This window comes from Symphalangus syndactylus, chromosome 20, assembly GCF_028878055.3.
Source record: "Symphalangus syndactylus isolate Jambi chromosome 20, NHGRI_mSymSyn1-v2.1_pri, whole genome shotgun sequence".
NCBI lineage: Eukaryota > Metazoa > Chordata > Mammalia > Primates > Hylobatidae > Symphalangus > Symphalangus syndactylus.
The window spans coordinates 20887276-20909238 of record NC_072442.2 but is presented as its reverse complement, the minus strand read 5'-3'; the positions used below and the strand labels follow the sequence as shown (position 1 = coordinate 20909238).

At 43.2% G+C, this 21963-nt stretch overlaps 1 protein-coding gene and 1 long non-coding RNA gene across 4 annotated transcripts in view; one reads left to right on the top strand and one right to left on the bottom strand.

Annotated features, from left to right (window-relative positions):
- The window catches only part of LOC134735196 (uncharacterized), an 82813-nt gene extending 61971 nt beyond the window's left edge, over positions 1–20842 (bottom strand). The window contains exons 1-3 of one of the 2 annotated variants that reach the window (XR_010118021.1): positions 20703–20842; positions 19136–19317; positions 5300–5634 (exon numbers count right to left, since the gene is read on the bottom strand). This is a non-coding gene — a long non-coding RNA (uncharacterized lncRNA). Of the gene's footprint in view, positions 1–5299; positions 5635–19135; positions 19318–20702 lie in introns of those variants that run through there. The other variant, XR_010118022.1, reaches the window with a different exon arrangement.
- ASIC2 (acid sensing ion channel subunit 2) overlaps positions 1–21963 on the top strand; it is a 1112670-nt gene that overhangs the window by 700785 nt on the left and 389922 nt on the right. The window lies entirely within an intron of this gene.

Below are 21963 nucleotides of genomic sequence, written 5' to 3'. Positions count from 1 at the left end.
CCCAAATAATTTCCCATCAGGCTTCTTTAGAAAATTAACAAGCTGATTGTAAAATTTATATGAAAATTTAAAGGATATAAAATAGCCAAAACTATTCTGTAACAGAGGAATAAAGTTGGAGGACTTAAACTATGCAATTTCAAAACATACTATAAATCCACAGAAATCAAGAAAGTATGGTAATGACAAGAATAGACATATAGATCAATGGAACAGAACCAGGAGCCCCCAAATTAATCCTTTCATTTTGGTTAATTAATATTTGACAAATACTATTTGTGCTGTCAATTTAGTGGGGGAAGTATGGGTTGTTCAACAAGCAATGCTGGGACCACTGGATATCAATATACTGTAGGTGTTGAAAAAAATATATTTTCTCACTCATTGCTGTGTTCACGCCTGAGTCACCTAAAATAAGGACAGATTTTAAAAAGCATAACAAATTTATTTAATGTAAGTTTATGTGATGGAGGAGGCTTCAGAAATGAAGACCCAAATTTCTATGCATAAGATTGGTGAAAAGTAGACAGTTGTGCAGAAGTGTGATTGGACAGAGGGGTATAATCTAATGATTAATAATAAACTGGGGGGGAACTTTGCAAGGTCTGTTTATTCAGATTCTTCTCTGTGTCTTCAGAGATAACAAACATCCTTTCTTCCAGGTAGAGAGAGGGCACCACTGAAATGAGGTCCTTATGACCGGCTTCATGGGAGAAGGAGAAGGAAGGAGGTGAGAATGACCTTCTCCTTCTGCTGTTTTCTCAAATGTTTATGGTGTCATATTTTGGGGCAGCATGTCCTGAAGCCCCATCAATATAAAACAATAACCTTATACCTTCACATTTTAGCATACACAAAAATCAATTCAAAATGGAACATAGACCTAAATGTAAGAGCTAAAACTATAAAATATTTTTAAGGGAGAAAATCTTTTTGACATTGTATTAGGCAAAGACTTCTTAGATATAACACCAAAAAGATAGTCCATAAAAGACAAAATTGATAAATTGGACATCATATAAACCTTTTAAAAATGTTTTTCAAGAGGCATCATTAAGAAAATGAGTCCGGTGCAGTGGCTCATGCCTGTAATCCCAGGAAAGGCTGAGGTGGGAGGACCACTTGAGTCCAGGAATTCAAGACCAAACTAGGCAACATAGCTAGACCCCATCCCTACAAAAAAATATAAGTAAATAAATTAGCCAGGCATAGTAGCACGTGGTTGTAGCCCCAGCTACTTGGGAGGCTGAGGTGGGAGGATCACTCAAGCCCAGGAGGTCAAGCCTACAGTGAGCTGTGATCACACCACTCCATTCCAGTCTGGGTGACAGAGCAAGGCCCTGTCTTTAAAAAAAAAAGAAAAGAAAAGAAAAAGAAAGAAAGGAAAACATGAGCCACAGACTAGGAAGAAATATTTGCAAGTAATAAAAATATTGCAAATAATATAAATATTTGAAAGTAATATAAAGCACTTGTATCCAGAATATGTGAAGAACTCTCATAACTCGATTACAAGAAAACAAACGACCTACTTCTTTAAATGAGTAAAAGATTTGAGTACACATTTCACCCAAGAAAATACATGAATAGTTAATAAGCATATGAAAATCTATTCCACATCATTAGTCATTAAGGAAGTGCAGATTGAAACCACAGTGAGATATCACTACACATCCACTAAAATGGTTCTAATCAGAAAGACCAATGATATACTTCGTGTTGATGAGGATGTGAAGAAATTGGAACCCTCTTTCTTTGCTGGTGGAAATGTAAAGTGGCACTGCCACTTTAGAAAACAATTTGGCACTTCCTCGAAAGTTTAAACACAGTTACCATATGATCCAGCAATTTCTAGGTATCTACCGAAGAGAAATGAAAACATATGTCTACAAAGACTTGTATGCAATTGTTTATAACAGCACCATGCTTAATAATCAAAATGTGGGAATACTCCAATTGTCAGCTGTTTAATAAACAAAACATGGTGTATACATGTAATGGAACAGTATCCAGCAACAAAAAGAGTGAAGCACTGGTACATGCTACATCCAACCTCAAAAATGTCAGGGTAAGCAAAAGAGGCCAGATCCAAAAGACTTTCATGTGTATGGCATTTCTAGAAAAGGTAAATTTACAGAGACCGCTAGCTGGTCAGTGTTTGCCTGAGGTTGGGGGTGGAAATGTGGATTGACCACAAATGGGCACAAGAGAGCATTTTGAGGGGATGGAAATGTTCTAAGGCTGGATTATGATGATTGTACTACTCAAAAATCATTGAACTGTGCATTTACAAGGGGTGAAGTTTATGGCATGTAAATTATACCTCAAAATATCTGTTTAAAAATAAGAAGACTAAAGCCTCACCGAATACAGTCTTCCTGCTCTATAAAGCCACATTGCCTTTACCAGGTCACCTTTGACTTGCATCCACGCTCGCATCTCTGGAGTTCATCACTCTCTGCCTTGTCCTTGCCTCACAGACTGGAGCTGATGTTTCCTCCATTGCTCCGGAGTGGGTGCAGAGGCCAGCCAACGTCCTGTAACTTGTCGAATCATCTTTATTACTCTGTAGAATCCCCTCCTGAAGATGTTTACACTTGTCCAGTGGACTTCCATTGTCTTCAGGTCTCCTTTGGCTCTGGGCTTCTGGTTTTTCTTCTCTCTCCTCTGTCTGACTTCAGATAACCCATTTGTGAAACTCAGCATCTCCTTGATTTCAACGTGCCTCAAACCCCACTCAAATAAAGCACCAATGAGTATGGAGTACACCTTAGACATCTTGGGGAGCTGAAGAAGCAGGGAATGGGGGGGTAATTTACACTACAGCACTTAAAACAACTTTGCATGGAACCTCTATGATATCCCTATTCTTAACATGCTCTTAAGCCCTCTCAGGGAATTCTCACAGGCCCTTTCCCCTACACTGTTTCACTCCATCCGGTCTCTTCTTTCTTCTTCCCAGTCTTCACTCCTCCCCTCCGTCCAAAATGAAAATATTCCTCTTATATTCTTTTTAAGACCAGTTTAAGTTAGGACAGTTTAAGACTATCTTCTTTGAGGCCTTGTCCCCTTTCACTCCGAGTGGCTTATTATGACATTGACTTAGATCATGGTATCAGCCAGGTGTCTAAATTGAAAGTCACACACAAGGCTGCTGGTGCCCTCTGCCACAGCACTGCAAAAATTCCCCACCATTGGCCAGGTGTGATGGCTGATGCCTGGAATCCCAGCACTTTGGGAGGCCAAGGAGGCGAGATTACCTGAGCCCAGGATTTTGAGACCAGCCTGGACAACATAGTGAGACCTCTTCTCTGCTAAAAATACAAAAATTAGCTGGGCATTGTGGCAAGTGCCTATAGTCCCAGCTACTTGGGAGACTGAGGTGGGAGGATTTTTTGAGCACCAGAAGGTTGAGGCTGCAGGGAGCCATGATTGTGCCACTGGCCTGTGTAACAGAGCAAGACTCTGTCTCAAAAAAAAAAAGTTCCCCTGCCATCATTATTTCTCCACCCTAGACCCCCAGAGGCTGAAGTGAGTGCTTCTGATTGGTTGGGCCAGGTCGTGTGCCTCATGTGCCTGCTCTCTAACGACAAAGGAGCCTGGGAAAATAAATGAGTGATTGTCCTATTCAGCCTTTATAGTGAAAAATGGTCTCTTCTCACAAAAATTCATATCACAGAGGAAACATAGGAAGGAAACTCAGATGTTAAGAAACCCCAAGGTATCAAAAACTGCATTTATGACTAATTCAAATAATCACCAAGACAAATGGGTAGCTCAGTGTGTTCAACAAAATGATTCAGAAATTCTGAACTGATTTTCTTAGCACATGCTTTGTCTTACTATGTGAAGATTCCAGCATATAAAGAAGAAAATTTGCAAGTTGGGCCTGGAGAGTGTGAAGTGACTGATGTTCTTCAACTCTTTGCTTCATTATGCACATCATGGCCTTCCCAACCTTGGACTGTCTATGTAACAAAGCTTTGTTGATCCATGGGCTTGCACAATCATTGAACAGCCCACACTTCCCTCCACCTTGTGAAGCAATTACTGTTCTGTAAACAAATGCTTACCTTATCCTCCAAGCTACTATTTAAAGGAAGCTTAAAGCTGAACCCTTCTTTAAAGGGAAGAGTCTTTTTGTGGTAAAAATATCACAATTACCCTGAAATTTTGCATATTGGGTACTGTTAAAGTAGAATTTGCCTAAAACTATGGAGCCACCATCATAAACATACATTGCTCGTGATATTTTCTGAGACTCTGTATGACCCCAGAGGGCTTCTGGTTAGAAATAAACTAGAAATGTCAAACACAAGGAGACCTCTACTCAGGGACAAGTTATATTTTATTACTTAGCTCTTTCTTGGTTGCCTAATAAACGCCTGTAGTTTACTCTCATGACCTCTACCTAGTTATTGGATAATCTCTTCAAATGTCTAGAGGCCAGAGAGAACAGGAAGGTGGGAGTCCATATGATATCCAAAGCTCGATCCTCCAAGCAGAATTTAAATCTGGAAGTTTTTTGGGTTTGTTTTTGTTTTTTTGGCATGGAGTCTCACTCTTTCACCCAGGCTGGAGTGCAGTGGTGCGATCTCGGCTCACTACAACCTCCGCATCCTGGGTTCAAGCGATTCTTGTGCCTCAGCCTCCCAAGTAGCTGGGACTACAGGTGTGTGCCACCACACCCAGCTAATGTTTGTATTTTTAGTAGAGACGAGGTTTCACTGTCAGGCTGGTCTTGAGCTCCTGACCTCAAGTGATCTGCCCACCTCAGCCTCCCAGAGTGCTGGGATTACTGGCATGAGCCACCACACCTGGCCCTTAAACCTGGAGGTCTTATTGATCAAGGTGGCCTGACAGATATGTTTTCTTCAGCCTGGATATATATGTGGGTTTTAAAAAAATCTTTCCATTTTAATATAAAACAAATAGAATTAACTATATAATGATGTTTATAGTGAACAGTTCTTTGTGTTTTCTTTATAGTTTTATCACTCAAGTGTGCGTAGTGACTATAGTTTAGTCTTGCCCATTTAAAAATGTTGGTATGTTGTGGTCCCATCTCCTTGGGAGGCTGAGGCAGGAGGATTGCTTGAGCCTAAGGGTTCAAGGTTGCAGTGAGCTATGATCTTGCCACTGCATTCCAGCCTGAGACCCTGTCTCAAAAGAAGTTGGAATGTGTTTTAAGGCATTGCATGTTCCTTACAGGTTGCTATTGTAATCACCCAGCAGGTTCTTACTGCCCCCGCCCCCATCACCCTCGTACAGACAAAACCAGTTCACTGAGACTCTGGTATTGCAGTAAAGAAAGGGTTTAATTAATGCAGAGCAGCTGAGTGAAAGGACTGACATTATCACTCAAGTCAGTCTCCCTGAGAACTCAGAGGCTGGGTTTTTATGGATAATTTGGTGGACAGAGGGCTAGGAAATGGGTGCTGCTGATTGGTTGGGGATGAAATCATTGGGGTGTGGAAAACGGTCCTCATATGCCAAGTCCTTCTCTGGATGGAGGCCACAGGACCAGTTGAGCCATGAGTCACAAGTCTGGGTGGGGTCAGTCAGTTGCCAGAATGCAAGAGTCTGAAAAACATCTCAAATGACCAATCTTCAGTTCTGTAATGGTGATCTTATCTATAGAAAAAATTGAGGAAGCCACAAATCTTGTGACCTCTGGCCACATAACTCCTGAGCAGCAAGAGTTTATAGAAACTATACCTACATTTTAGCAGAATTCAGGCCCCTAATTCAGAATCCTAAGCCTGTGGCCTTTCATTAGTCTTACAAAGGCAGTTTCAGTGTCCAAACAGGGTAGGGATCAGTTTTAGAGAGGAGCTATTATCATCCTTGCTTCAAGGTTAAACTATAAACTAAATAGCCTGGCCTATGCCCAGGCATCAATGAAGATAGCCAGACTGTGAGGCTAGAAGCAAGATGGAGTCAGCCATGTTAGATTTTTCTCACTGTCATCATCTTTGCAAAAGTAGTCTCACTATCATTCCTTTCTCTTTGTTTTTCTTCACAATTTATCTGTTGAGGAACCTGAGTCATCTGACCTGATTTCTCCTGGGTTTTGCTAATTGCTCACTTGTGGTGCAGCTCAGCACATTCCCTTGTCATCTGTATTTCCTGCAAATGGGCTGCTGGGTCTAGAGGTCTGATCAGACTCAGGTTTGATCACTTTGGCCAGACCACAAGTGGTACATCAGGAGGCAACTAATGTTCATTTTCCTTTCATGCTGTTAGCAGCCATGGATGCTCAGTGCCTAGATTCAATAATTTGTTAGGAGATATAAATGGTGGATCCTAATTCAATCTGGTTTCTTTTTTAATTTATTAGTAGAACTGCTTCTATAAAGAGACATTTCCCCTATAGTTCATACAGGAAAGGCAGAATAAATGCTTGATCCATCCCCTTTATTTACCAGATTTCAAGATAATGACTGGCTCCCTCATTCCCCAAGCTGACATATATGTGTATGGCGGCAGTGGGGGTAGGAGGGCCTGGGTAATTATGAATGCATATATTCAAATATTAATATGTGTGATGCATTTTAATTCATTTTAATTATTGTTCTTATTGATACTCAAATGGACTCATCTTTGGCTAGTGGATGCTTCTTCAGTTGGTACCTGTATCCTTTAGATTATGGTGGTTTTTGGTGATTTCTTTGCTATTTACTATGACAAGATATCCCAGACTTATTGTGCATTTAGGGCCTCAGACCTGAAATCTGCCATGTCTCAAGAAGTCCTGATTCCCTCTAGTGGGAAATGGTACTTCAATACCAAAATCTGTGTACCAGGGACGTTCACTGCTAGTAGTTCAGTCATTATTTCTCGGCCTTTTCAGCAAACGGAGCTAGAAAATATTTACACCATATTCATACTGATACTTCTAATTTGAATTCAGAACTACCAGGTTTTACTCAATCTCTTTCCTAGTATGTCTGTATCTCCGTCCCTTCAAAGTGAGTGTCCTAGTTTCTTGAGTACTTAGGAGATAAGATTAGAATATCCTATGACTAATCATTTGTTTTATCTCACATTACCTACTCAACAGTCTCAGAAAGACAATATAAATACTACCACCACAAATATGACTACTGGAAAAAAAATAGAAAAAAATCTGCATATATTCTCCACATTGTCCTCTGAATTTTTGTAGTTGTATTGCATCTACATTTTCAAATCAGATAGCCATTGCATACCTTACTCTCCATTCTAACCTTCATTTGGTCTTAGTTTCATGAGGCTATGCATTTAACGCTCACTGTCAAACCCTTACTATCACTGGCTCTTTGGTTATTTTGCTTATCTGAAGCTTATTCTCCAGTAAATCCCTCAAGAAGTGCTCATTTTCTTGAGTTCTTGCATATTGATGAGTTACCTATGTCCTTTGTACATAAAAGTCAGTTTTTCTGGATAAAAAATCCTTGCATTGTATTTTCTTTCTGTAAGTATCTTAAAAATATTACTTTGTTTCCTGCTAGCATAAAGTGTTGTTGTCAAAAAGTCTGGTAATAACCTAATTTTCCTTTCCTTTATAAGCTACTTCCTTTTTTGGCTAGATGCCTAAATAATTTTTTCTTCTTAAAGTGCAGTAATTTTACCAGAATATATTTTGGTGTTGGTCGCTCAAGCACAATTTTTCAGGAACACTGTGTTTGTGTTATTTCTATATGCAGATTTAGATTTGTTATTATCTATATCATTATTTCAGGAAAGCCTTGAATTATAATGTCTAGTATTTGCTCCATTTCCTTACTTTGGTTTTCTTTTTCGGGGACTTCTATTCTTATGTAACAGATATTCTATGCCACTGCTCAGTATTTGCATTTTCTCTCAAATACCATTTGCCTTTTTTTCTATTTATTTTATTTTATTTATTTATTTATTTATTATTTATTTATTTATTTATTTTGAGAGGAAGTCTCACAATGTTGACCAGGCTGGTCTTGAACTCTTGGATACTAACAAGCCTTCTGCCTCAGGAACTATAGTGCTTACCACCCCGTCCAGCTTACTTCTTTTTTGATTTTTAAAAATTTTCTCCTTTTTACCTTCTGTTTCTCTTACCTTTTGTTTCTCTGTGCCCCACCCCCACCCCATGTAGTGGAAATCTGCATATACTTTTTGACTCCCTAAGCCATTGTTTTTTTAACTTTTACGTTCAGGAGTACATGTGCAGGTTTGTTATGTAGGTAAACTTGTGTCGTGGAGATTTTTTGTACAGATTATTTCGTCACCTAGGGTTTTTTTTTTGTTTTTGTTTTGTTTTGTTTTTTGAGACAGAATCCTGCTCTGTCACCCAGGCTGGAGTGCACTGGCGCGATCTAGGCTCACTGCAACCTCTGCCTCCAAGTTCCAGCGATTCTCCTGTCTCAGCCTCCCAAGTAGCTGGGACTACAGGCACACGCCACCATGACCCACTAATTTTTGTATTTTAGATGGGGTTTCACCATGTTGGCCAGGCTGGTCTTGAACTCCTGACCTCAAGTGATCCACCCACCTTGGCCTCCCAAAGTGCTGGGATTACAGGCATGAGCCACTGTGCCTGGCTGGTCATCTAGGTATTAAGCCTAATACCCACTGGTTATTTTTTCCTGATCCTCTCCCTCCTCCCACCTTCCACCCTCTGATAGGTCCAGTGTCTAGTGTTCCCCTCTATGTGTCCATGTGTTCTCATCATTTAGCTCCCACTTATAAATAAGAACATGTATTTGGTTTTCTGTTCCTGTGTTAGTTTGCTAAGGATGATGGCCTCCAGCTCCATCCACGTTCCTGCAAAGGACATGATCTCATTTTCTTAATGGCTACATAGTATTCCATGGTATATACGTAGCACATTTTCTTTATTCAGTCTACTATTGATGGGCATTTAGGTTGATTCCATGCGTTTGCTATTGTGACTAGTGCTGCAGTGAACACACACGTGCATGTCTTTATGATAGAACGATTTCTATTCTTTTGGCTACATACTCAGTAATGGGATTGCTGGGTTGAATGGTAGTTCTGTTTTTAGGTCTTTGAGGAATCACCACACCGTTTTCCACAATGGCTGAGCTAGTTTACACTCCCACCAACGGTGCATAAGTGTTGCTTTGTCTCTGCAACCTTGCCAACATCAGTTATTTTTTGACTTCTTATCATAGCCAGTCTAACTGGTGTGAGATGGTTTTTCATTGTGGCTTTGATTTGTATTTCTCTGATGATCAGAGATGTTGAGCTTTTTTTCATATGCTTGTTGGTCACATGTATATCTTCTTTTGAAAAGTGTCTGTTCATGTCCTTTGCCCACTTTTTAATGGACTCCCCCAAAACTTAACTAGTAATAGCCTGCTGTTAGCCAGAACACTTACTGACAACATGAACAGTTGATGAATATGGTTTGTATATTATATGTATTATATACTGTACTCTTATAATAAAGTAAGCTAGAGAAAAGGTTGTTCAGAAAGTCCTAAGGAAGAGGAAATATATTTCCTATTCATTAAGTGGAGGTGAATCATCATGAAGTCTTTTTTTGCCCAGGCTGGAAGGCAGTGTAGGGATCATGGCTCACAGCAGCTTCGACCTCCTGGGCTCAAGCGATCCTCCCAAAGGGATCCTCCCACTCAGTCTCCCGAGTAGCTGGGAATATATGTATATGCCACCATGCCCAGCAAAGTTTTGTATTTTTTGTAGAGACGAGGTCTCATTATGTTCCCAAGGCTGGTGTCGAAATCCTGAGCCCAAGCAATCCTCCCACCTGGGCCTCCCAAAGTGCTAGGATTATGGGCATGAGCCGCCGCACCCGGCCATTATAAAAGTCTTCATTCTTGTTGTCTTCACGTTGAGTAGACTGTGGAGGAGGAGGAAGAGGAGGTCTTGCTGTCTCAGAGGTAGCAGAGGCATAAGAAAATCTACGTATTAGTGGACCCACGCAGTTCAACCTCACGTTGTTCAAGGGTCAATTGTATTAATTTATTCTTGTGATCCTTCTAGTTTGGTCTTCATTTCTGAAGTGACTTTTTTCTTTTGTTTCTCATTCTTGCCTGTGATTTGCCATAAGTCTTTGAGTATTTTTTACATTCTCATTTGTGTTGTCCTTGCATCATTTTCTTAATGTCTTTTCAGTTATTTTGGAATATAGTGCATTATAGTTATACTCTTTTGTGGGCATATCTTACTGGTGTACTTTCACTGTCTATAGAGAAGTTGTTCTGTACCTTATTCTCTTTGTTCTTATGATGATTTTGTGTGGGTTTTGCCCTCAATACTTTTATGATGTTTATTTTAATGCAATCATAGTTTTCCTGGGCTTTGTGAAGGAGGCCTGGTTCAGGTTAGCTTTTCTAACTTCGCAGAGCTCCTTCTTTTGTTGTTTTTGTGCAATATTTTAAAATATGGTATCTTTTCTTCTGAGATTTCCTGACTCTCTTCCTCTACCCAGTTTTTATACGACTCTGTCACCCAGGCTGGAGTACAGTGCTGCGATCTCAGCTCACGGCAACCTTCACCTCCCGGGTTCAAGTGATTCTCATGCCTCAGCCTCACTGAGTAGCTGGGATTACAGGTGTGTGCCACCATGCCTGGGTAATTTTTGTATTTTTAGTAGAGACAGGGTTTCATCATGGCCAGGCTGTTCTCAAACTCCTGAGCTCAAGTGATCTGCCTGCCTCGACCTCTCAAAATGCTGGGATTACAGGCATGAGCCACCACTCCTGACCTCTTTCTTCTGATTCTATCATCCCTATTGTACTCAACTTTGATTCCACACCCTGCAGTTTCTCATCAGTATGTGGACTCTGGATGGGGGACTCCTGGCTGGTCAATTTTGAACATTTTTAGGGTCTGGACTGCTTCATCCTTTTAGATGTTACCATAGACCCACGAATGGGGTGGGCAGACCCCTTCCCAGTTTTACCTAATGTTATCAAATTGTCCCCTGTGCTTTCCAGTGAGGACATGCTGGCTATTTGGGGATTCTGTTTTTCTCAGGTCTATCAGATACCTTGCTGCCTCCCTCTGCATCCTCTCACATAGACGCTGAGACCAGGCAGGGCTTGTGGTCGTTAGTGGTTTGTCCTCACCTGCTTGTATTTAGGGTTCATGGGGATACCTCATTACCCAGTGTGCTGGACCTCATTACCCAATGTGCATGGACATTTAATAAATGTCCATGGGTTTAGGAGCTTTGGTCTCTAGTTGCTCTGTTTGTTTTTATGTAGAAGATGAAATTCAAAAACCATACTGCCTTCGTCTTATCTATGTACAGTTTTTTAATTGTTTGTTTTTATTTGAACTGCCAACTATTTTCCATTAAAATACAGATTATTGGCTTATCTTGAGAAGTTACAATGTCTGGTTACACTGGACCACATTTCCACATGGCAGCTGTGGGTTGGAACTGAGTAGCTGCATTCACAATTAGATGGACCATGGGGTTTCCAGGTTGCTGTGGCCCCAGCACCCTGCATTGCTTCACTGACCACTTGACATTTACATTATTTTTTCCCAGCCCTACATCTAGATGAAGGCATCGACAATTATGACTCCTATTGTAGGGTCAGTGATGTGAAGTAGGGTATCCAGGAGCCCCTTACCTATGTCACCAATTTTTAACGCTGTATTCCCCCAACGTTATTTCCTTCATTCTGCATCCTTGGTGCCCTACTCTTGATGCTTCTGTCCCTTCTAGATTTTCCCCCAGGAGTCCCATCGGGCATTTGGGTTTCTACCTTCCCAGCCCTCCTCCTTCCAGCTCCTGGTCCCATAAAACCCTTGAAGGTGTTAAGACTGCCTGTGGATACAGTTCATAAGAGAAGGCACTGAGGCCCAGGTGACAGTCAGAAAGGTAATGGAGGCCAGTTTTAACATGGCCTAAGCAGGAGACAAGAGGACAAGACCAGCAAGGAGCCAGGGTTTCAGTGGGTCATGCAGCCAAGAAGAATGCAAATCAAAGCCCTGGTTCTGGAGATGGGACTGGAGAAAACACTAGGCTAGTACAACAAAAGGGAAGGGTTCTATAGTCTGTGAAATGAGTAGGATCTGGATATGGTGTTGGGTTGGGTCAAGGATGTATTTTGCAGGTAGTGATTCCTGTGCACTGGATCCCTTTTGTGCATAGGCTGGTGTTCAACTTAAGCAAGTTGCTTTCCACCAATTGCCATTGGGTCACCCCCCTTAGCCGTGGTTTCTAGGAACATATTTAGATATACAAGGGGTTGCTTATGATTCCCTGGAAAGCCCTATGCTCTTATATCTGTACATTGCACCTACTGTTTCTCTCATATGCCCCTCTCTGTCTTTGCTTAGGCAACAAAATGCCTCAGATCTCATTTTGTTCAAAACACCTAAGCTGGGCTGGGCGCGGTGGCTCACACCTGTAATCCCAGCACTTTGGGAGGCCAATGTGGGTGGATCACAAGGTCAGGAGATCGAGACCATCCTGCCTAACACGGTGAAACCCTGTCTCTACTAAAAATACAAACAATTAGCTGGGCGGGGTGGCGGGCGCCTGTAGTCCCAGCTACTCAGGAGGCTGAGGCAGGAGAATGGCATGAACCCAGGAGGCAGAGCTTGCAGTGAGCCAAGATGACGCCACTGCACTCCAGCCTGGGTGACAGAGCGAGACTCTGTCTCAAAAAAGCAAAAAAAGACAAAACAAAACAAAACAAAAAACTACCTAGGCTGAACAAGGTGCTTCTCCTCTGTGCTTTCTCAGCCCCCAGGGAAAGTGTTCCTGGTAGTCTTATCTTATCTCTTATCTGTCTCTACTAAGCCAAAAGCTTCTTGAGAACAAGAAGAGGGTTTTATTAAATTCTGTATCTTCTACACCTACCATGTTACAAGTGCTAAAAAAAAATATCTAAAATGCTTCTGAAATCATTGGTACCCCACAGATGCAAGGTGATACTAGCACCCATTCACAAGAGAATCCCAGGAGAACAGACACCTTACCCTGACACACAGGGCTGAGATCACCTGGGTGAGCTCACAATATCTGACCATCTCCTCAGCATCTTCATCTGCTAGGACTCCCTTTCTAATCACTTTAATTACTTTATTGCAGGTTTCATCAGGATGATAACATGAGGGAGTACAAAGAGACAGCGGAGCCTCCTGAGTTATTGTGCAGAGATGGGAACAATGTCTCATTAGTCATGGAAATTTGAGGACAGACAAAGGTTTTCAGAATCAGCTGTCATCATTGCTCATAAGTTACAAAGAGAACATTCAGAGACAGGAACGTTGTCTGGACAGAAAACAATGGTGGGTGGGAGGAAGGTGGAGGGCTGTCCATCAGTGGAGAAGTGGGCATCCAGCACACCTGCATTCCAAAGGGGGAGGACTGCAGGGAGGGTTCGTGGGTCAAAGCTATGGACTGTGGAAAGTGGATTTACCTGACTGGCTCTGGACCTCTCTTCTTCCCTCCAACGGGGTCACTTGATTTCCTTCCCTGTGTCCTAAGGGAAATTTAGGGATTCGCAGAAGCTGTAGACACTAAGACAACTATCAGCCCACTGTGACCCTGGGCTCTGATCCACACTAGGCTTTAGACTTATCCCAGAGTAGAACTTGCAGCGTAAACCAAGTTTTAGCCCTAGAAATTGAGGCAATACCCTATACCTAATCCCTGCTTTGTTGACCTACTCACTCGATTCTCTAGTCCAGTGGTTCTCAATCCTGGATGCACATTAGAGTCATCTGAGGGCTTTTAAACATACCAACGCCTAGACTTCACCCCAGACCAAATGAATCAGAATTTCTGGGGATATGACTTGTGCATAGAGATTTTTTTAAGTGCCCCAGGAGCATTGGTTATCTAATACTATATAGCAAATTACTCCAAAAAATGACTTAAAACAAAAAGTATGTGTTGTCTCACCATCTCTGTGGATCAGGAAGCTAGGGAATGGTGTAGCTAGGTAATTTAGGCTCACGGCCTCCCATGAGGTTGCAGGTAAGATGTCATCTGGGGGCTGGAGGATCTCTTTCCACAAGGTTCTTTCATATGGCTGTTGTTAGGAGACCTCAGTTACTTGCCACGTGGACCCCTCCACAAGGTTGATTGAGCATCCTGACAACATGGCTGCTGGCTTTTCCCACAGCAAATAATCCAAGAAAGAGACAGCAAGACAGAGCCACAATGTGTTTTATGGCCCAGCCTTGAAAGTCACACTCCATCATTTCCACAATGTCCTCTTGGTTGCATAAGATAGTCATATTCAGTATAGGAGGGACTACACAAGGGCTGGTATACAAGGGCTGGTACACAAGGGAGTAAGGTTCTTTGGGGGCCATTTGCAAGGCTAGCTCCATACCAGTTATCTCTAATGTATAGCCAGGGTTGAGAATCACTGCTTCTAGTCCCTTTGGGGCTGAGGCTCTGCCTTTGTCTTGCTTAGCTCAAAGAGAGCCTCCCTGGGTCATTTCCCCTTTAATAGATTTAAAGCCTTAAGCTCCTGGGATAATCAGCATTTTATTGGGGGAGGATGGAGAGTTGGAGGATGGAGAGTTGGAGGTTTGGGTCCCTCTCAAACATGTACCCATATTGCCACTTACAAAGCCCTTTCATAGTTTTCTCTCATTTGATTCTGAAGCAGGCAAGGCTTATTAGCGTTTATTCCCTTCACACAGCAGCCAGAATGGTTTTGGTCTTTTTAACTATAATGGATACTTTCATACATAATTCTTGTTCTGCTAGCAGATTATTCCCATGGGGTAGATTCCGCAACATGAAAATACTTGTTCAGATCTTTGTTTTCCCCTGTACAGAGGCCCAAGTATTTTTGCAGTTTGGTTGTTGTTTTTCCATCTCTTATGGTTTATTTTATTTTTAGCATGTGAATCCAATCATTTCACTCTTGTTTAAAATTGAGCGATGGTCTCCCAACAATCACAGGGGTAAGTCCCAAATCCTTCTGATCAATGGGCTGATGCATCACTGGCCCTTCTCTTGTCCTCCACCCCAGCCTCATGCCACTCCATTTTGCACCTCGATCCCTGTTTCTGGCCATGCAGGCTGAACTGCAGCTACTCAAGTGTACGAATCTATTCCCATCCGCAGGGCCTTTGCAAGAGCTCTTCCTCCGAATATGACTCAGATAACTTACCCTTCAGGTATCAGCTATAAGTCACTTCCTCAAAGAGGTCTTCCCTGATTCCCCACCCTAAAAGTTTCTCCCATAGCACCTTGTTTTTTCCCATCATAACATTTATTGCAAACTGCAATAATGTGTTCATTTGTGTGATTACGTGTTTATTTCCACTAGACTGGAAACTCCATGAGGACAGAGATCATGGGCTTTTGTTTCCTGCCTGCCCGCAGAGCCTACCTGGCATACAGCAGGTCCTCACAAGAGACTTCTTGAATGAATGTTTGTGAATAGAAAACCAGGGCCCAGAAGAATTTAGAGGTGTGCTCAAGGCTGCCTGTCCAGGTAGCAGGACACCTGCCTAGCCCTGATGGCAAATATATTACATTGAGAATCCCCACTCATGCCTGGTATCCATCCTGTCCTGGAATCCCTCATGTGGAGAAGTGTCTGTCACACCTGCTCTAAAGCTGGCTTCAAGGTCTCCTCACCAATGAAATAGTCAAAAGTTTTGTGGTGGTCAAGAGTTTGTCCCAGCCCCAGAAAGGGATGATTGGGCTCTTGTGTTTTGTTACAGAGGGCTCTTATTGAGTAACCTTGAATCATTCTACTGCAGACCTTCTCATTATGAGCATTCACGTCTCTTAAAATGGTCGTATGAGTTCCCAGCTGGCCTTTAAGGATGCTGCCAGGCAGCCTGTCCATAAAGGTAAAGTGCCCTGGCTATAATTATTTAATGATCCCCCAAACCACTGGGCTGTTTCTTCCATCATCTGTGTTCCTGCTGCTCTCAGAGCATGTCCAGCACAGCAAAAATGAAACAAAACAAACAAAAAAAACAAATAGCTCAACAACAGCCTCAACAACGCTTCATTGTCCCTGGGCACTAGTCAGGTGCCCTGGGTGGCTGGGTGGCAGGTTGCAGAATGCTGCGGAACACAGGAGGAGCAGAAGTGAAGTCAAAGCCCTCGCCCTTACTAGCCCCTCTTTCTCCAGAGTCCCTGCGATGCACCTTCCACCCCTACAGCCATTTTTGTTGGTGCTGCACCTGACCGGGTCTCCTAGGGGCAGGCCAGGATCTAAGTCCTCTCCCTAGCAAAATATGCCCATCCTGGGAGTCACTCACACATTTTCTGTGTTATAGAATCTGTCAGCGAATGTCTCAGAATGCCCAGATAGAGGACTTCACAGCCAGATTCATCCCTAATAGCCAAGCAAGGACACCATGGAGACTCAGATGCCTAACCACTGGTCTATCCCTTCCTGACAGATAATTTATGTTTCTCCCCATCCCTTCTGTCTTCTCAACCTTCCCTGACCACCATCTCTCTGTGTCCAAATCCTACTCATCCTTCGAGGCTCAAACTCTGCCTCCCTCATGAAGTCTGCCCATTCCTGCAGCTGCATGCAATCCCTCCATCCTCTGAACCCCCACGGCACTCTCACTCCACCTCCCCAATGATCCTTGAAACCAATCTTCTGCTTTCTAATCATGTTATTTTTGCACATATTTTAACAATCACTTTCCCCCAACTATTATATACATCTCTCTAATTCATAACTGCCTGTCTGTATTCTACAGAGACAATACGTCATGATAGAAAGATCACTGGCTTTGGCGTCTGACAGAGCTGAGTTGTTTTCCCTTTTTCTCCTTCTTCTCTTTCCTTTCTTTCTTCTGTGAATATTTCTCAAGGTCTCTATGTGCCAGGCACCATGCAGTGCCCTAGCAAGACAATGCACAAAACAGACACAGCCTCTGCCCTCGTGGAGTTTAGAGACTGAGTTTTCTAATCTCCAGTACTTTAATTACTGGCTGTGTAACTTGGGAAAGTCGTTTCATCTCGAAGAGCCTCAGTTTCCTCATTCACAATACTGGGCTTCATAATAATTATCTCCTAGGAGTGTTGGGAAATTTAAGTGGAATAATGTGCATAAATTATTTAATACTTAATACATGGTCAATAAATGTGCATTTCCTCTCCCTATTTCTCATTTAGAGAAAAATCTCTGGGCACTCCAAGAGATCCACTGACAGATTCTGCAGCATAGAAAGAAGGTGCAAGTGGCTCCCAGGATGGGCATATTTTGATGGAGAGAGGACTGAGATCCTGGCCTGCCCCTAGGAGACAGGGTCAGATATGGCACCAACAAAGGTGGCTGTGGGGGTAGAAGGTGAAGTGCAGGAGCTCTAGAGGTAGAGGGGCTAGTAAGGGCAGGGATTCAAGTGTGTTTGTTGAAAGAGAGGAAGGAAGGACTAAAGGAAGGAAGAAAACAAGGTGAAAAATAATGAAAGTTGATCCGAGAACTTTCTCTGGATTGCCAGCACTCACTGTGCCCTTTTTGCTTTCCTGTCTGGATTTTAAAAGGAGATGTTAATTGCAGCTCCAGATAAAGACACTAGCTTCCCAAATTATTTTCAGGCTACCCAATGTGCAAATCCAGTCACAGAGCCAGAACTGGGGCCTCTGCCATAGACTAATTACACTTTTTCTTTTAATTCCTCCAGTGTTTTCAGGGTCCCTAAAAGCTGCTTTCCCCAGACTCCCCACTGAACTTCTGCCCTTCATATTTATAACCCCCTAGTTTCTCTCCTTCCTGGTTTCCCAGACAGTGGTGCAGACAAAAGGACCATTTATAACAGCTTTTCTGACAGCTGGACATTATTTAATTACAACTTCTGGCAGCCACATAGTGTGCTGGAGGCTATTTAAAGTTCTAGGTGGCAAGAGGAGAAATGGGGAAACGTATAACCCTTGGGAGGCAGGAGTGAGGAAAGTCAGTGTGGGCAGTGACCAGAACAGACTCTCAGGGCCCTGCTCTGAAATGGAGTTTCTCAGAGCCCCACCCTGTTGCATGGGAGTCTCTGAGGAAGAAGGCAGAGATGATGCCAACCCCCCAAGGCATCTCCTGGGGTAGAGGGGGAGTCACAGAACCAGCAGCATCAAACTGAATAGAATTTTTGTTTGTCCAGATCAGCCATCTGTGTTTTACAGAGCAAGAAACTGAGGCACAGAGAGGAAAAAGGACTTATCCAAAGCCACACAGCAACCAGTACAATTCTGAGGAAGTCCTCTAAGCTTCCTGAACTTCTTGCTGCCCCTGTGAATGAGCAGCCCCTGCCCTGCCTAGTTTTCCACATAGCGGCCACACATTGACCAGTGTCATCCTGAAGGGCCGAGCTGCCGCATGAGTTATTCTGGATATGGACAAGAGTGTGATCATGGGTGCCAATGTTTGGTCATCTGGTCAACCCCAAGAGTCACTGGTTTTCCACTGAGCTGCAGCAGCCAATTTGCTGAACCCTGAGTAGCTGAAACCAGGGCAAGGAGAGAGGACTCCCTCACAGTACAGCAGGGACTAAGGAAGGCAACTCTACCACAGGGTGCTACACCCTGGTGAAGGAAGGACAAAAAGCTAAGTCTGAACACAAATAGTAACAATGTTGATCACAAAAAGCTCCATGGACTGAAAGCTGTTATCACCATCAGTGTTATTACTAGTAGCATGTCACCCTTATGCCATTTCTATGAAATACACATTATTTACATGATTTTTACAGATGAGGAAATGGAAGCTCAGAATAATCAATCACAGCCTGTAGTTCCCCAGTCACTGATAGGACCAGATTCAAACCCAACTCTTATTCCAGCGCTCATCATGTTTTCACCATACCGGTAGTTCTCAATTCTAGTTGCATGTTAGAAATCCCCAGTGAACATTTAAAACATACCAAGACCTAGGCCTTACCACAGATCAATTACGTCAGTATCTTTCAAGGCATGGTCCTGGAATAAGTATTTTTAAGTGAGACTGACGTATGGCCATGACTGAGGCCAACGTGCGTCACAACATCCATGCTGGTGAGAACCCCCAACAGTATGATATCTGAAGTGTGACCCACTCCCACCACCACCTCCCCACTACAGCTAAAAACATCTCAGATGGCCATGGCAGGCTGATGCTTGGTGGCCAGGGCTGCGCGGCACTCTAATGACCTCTGTTGATCCCAGTTCTCCTTGTGACTCTCTTGGTTGCTCTGCTGACATTACCTTCCTGCCTTCAGTCTCAGGTCCTGCCACTGTCCCTAGAGATCATCACCGTGTTACACCAACTCTGACCAGTCCACTAATCTTAGCAGCCCTTAGCAGCAGACTGACAACCTTGTAGGTTGAGTCTGGGCTGGAGATTAGCATGCAAACAGTTGATTAGATCCTGGCGTGGAGATCAGCACCTGTGAGAGGAAAAAAGAGGCATTAGGATTAAGTCTCCCTCTGTTGAAGGGGTATCTGAGTGACGTACCACAGCATCCGCATCAGCCCTTAGCAGAGGGCTGAATTTGTGTGGGATCCCAGGAAAGACCCTCATTTCCAGAGAGCTGGAGAGACTCTACTGGAGAACAGCATGGAGCCACCATGGGCAGGACTGTCAACTACCTCACTCTACGATGGCATTGCAACCCTCCTGCCCACCCAGAGCTTCACTCAAGTTCCCTTAGGGGCTCAGCTAAAAACAGTTTGAGGAACTTGGCAGACCAGCACTCCCAGTCAGCTTTATACAAGTCTTTGCATCACCTGGCATGCCCTACTCTGTCTTTCCCAGGGTGGAGCTGTTGGGGATGGGGGTGGCTACAGGAGCAGTCTTCCCCGCTTTATTCTACCAGCATCTGGGAGCTAGTCACCATTCAGCTCATTTCATCCTCAGGAGCCAAGACAAAGTTTCCTGCCCTTGAGAAGTTCACAGGGAAATGGGGGAGATAAAAACAGAACTTGCAATGTAATTGCAGTATTGCCGTTAAAATGGCATGCCTACAGAAGCAGCTGCTCAGGAAGCAAGCGATTTTCTCCATCTGGAGGCAGGTCAGGGAAGAAGCTGTCATGTAAGAAAGGCTTAAGAAAGATGTTGAAGTGCTAGAACAGGATTTTGAAGAATGAATAGAAGTTTGCCCAGCAGATACTGTTGGGAAAAGCATTCCAGGTAGAGGTCTGTGCAAAGGCTGGCACCCCAAACCTTCAGGCTGTTAGCAAGCAACGTGTGCTTGGTTAGTGTTGGTTAGGTGACAGGGAGGTAGGAGTCAGGGACCCAGGAGAGGAGCCTGGGAAGGTAGGCAAGGGCAGAAAATGGAGAGCTCTATGACCATGCAAAGGAACCTGGACCTTGCCCTGAAGGCAATGGCTTTCCACTGAAGAGCAGCATGGGCTGTCACATTTTTTAAATGCATGACATAACAAAGAGGATTCTCTGTTTCTCTGTCCTGTTCTTCCCTGACCCATTTTCTACTTCTTGCCCCTACTATAAACTCAGAAACAAATCTCACTTTTGCCTTCGGCTGCTCTGATTTCTCTTTGTCTACCCCAAACTGGGTATAAATAAAAAAATAAGTCAATGCACCTTGCTGCACCCACTCTCCCCAACTCCTTACCGCGATGGTTGTTGGGGCTTCTTCACTGAACAACCAGATACACAGCCACAAAGACTGTCACACTGGAAGGTTCTTGGAAGCCATCTACTAGCCCCCTTTCCCAGGGCCCACTTTAAGAAGGAAAGCTCTGATTCTTACAGAGGAGAACTGACTTCCCCAAGTGCACACAGATCATCAAGGATATGGATGGGACTCACCCAGTTTTTCTTTCCCATATTTCAGGTCAGCTCATTACATCTCTGTTCTGGGAAGAAACATTAGTCCTGAACAAAACTGCGCAACTGGAAATTTTGTCTTCCAAGCCCTTCCCCTAAGGCCTCTCCTGACTGTGCCCCTCCTCCCTGCTGTGATCCTTTCACTTGCTCCCCAGCTTGCCAGCTCACAGAACCTTCCTGGTGACAAAGACCTATTCTATTCTAGAACCCCACACTGCTCTCTCTTAGAAAGGCTCCTGCTTCTCCTCATGACCTTTTTTGTTCTACCAAAACTACACTGCTCCATGTTCCATTCCCTCCATTACATAAGGGCTTTCCAAGGAAAAGTAGAAACTTCACTAAACCAAGAACTAGAAGATAATGTTTCAACTCTACCACTTCCTCGGACGTTGTGCAAACACATTAATTTCTTCATGTGTAGCTAAGGTTTATGTTAAACTCTCTTTAATGCCTCTTTTATTTCCGAGACTCTGGGATTCTAATTCATCCTGTGGCATGGCAGGCTGGAGTGAGATCTTTTGGACTTAAAGGAACCCGTTATGCGCATCTCGTCCCAACTCCTATTCTGTGTTGGTAGCTTGAAGTCAGCCATGGGAGCAATATTTACCCCTTGGAAATAGGCAAATGCTACAGATTCAAACTATTTTGGAGGGGGGTGGACTGGCTTACTAGCACCCTGCCTGAATCTATTCTCTTATATCTCAATCAAAAGCAGATATCCATATTCTCACAAAGACTCCTGAAAGCAAACGATGCCTTAACCCAAAAGAAAGTGGTATTTCTGGTAGTACCATAAGTAGATGAGAAGGTACACTTAAGGTGACACCACATGGCTTTTCATTTACCACTCCATATCTTTAGTTCATGTTTTTCTCTCCAACTGGAATTCTGTGCCCTATTCATCCATTTGTGAGGCTTAAAATTCCACTACCAAAATTTTGCAAGCCATCTTCATAAAATCTTCATCAGTTCCCTAATCAAGATTCCATTTTCCCTGCTCAGACTTGTAGAATAACTGCATGCACACATTTCTTTCTCCATCTGGACAGTAGATTTCCTGAAAGCATGAACCATAGCTTTTCCACTTCCTCCCCAAAATGGGCTAACAGAATATCCTGCAAACAATGGGTGTTCAATAAATATCTGGGGCAACGAGAAGCTCAGCAGCTAGCAGACGTGCAGAAGGCATATGCTTTCTTTTTATTATGAACTACTTTTGTTGGAAATATAGCGCAGCTTATGA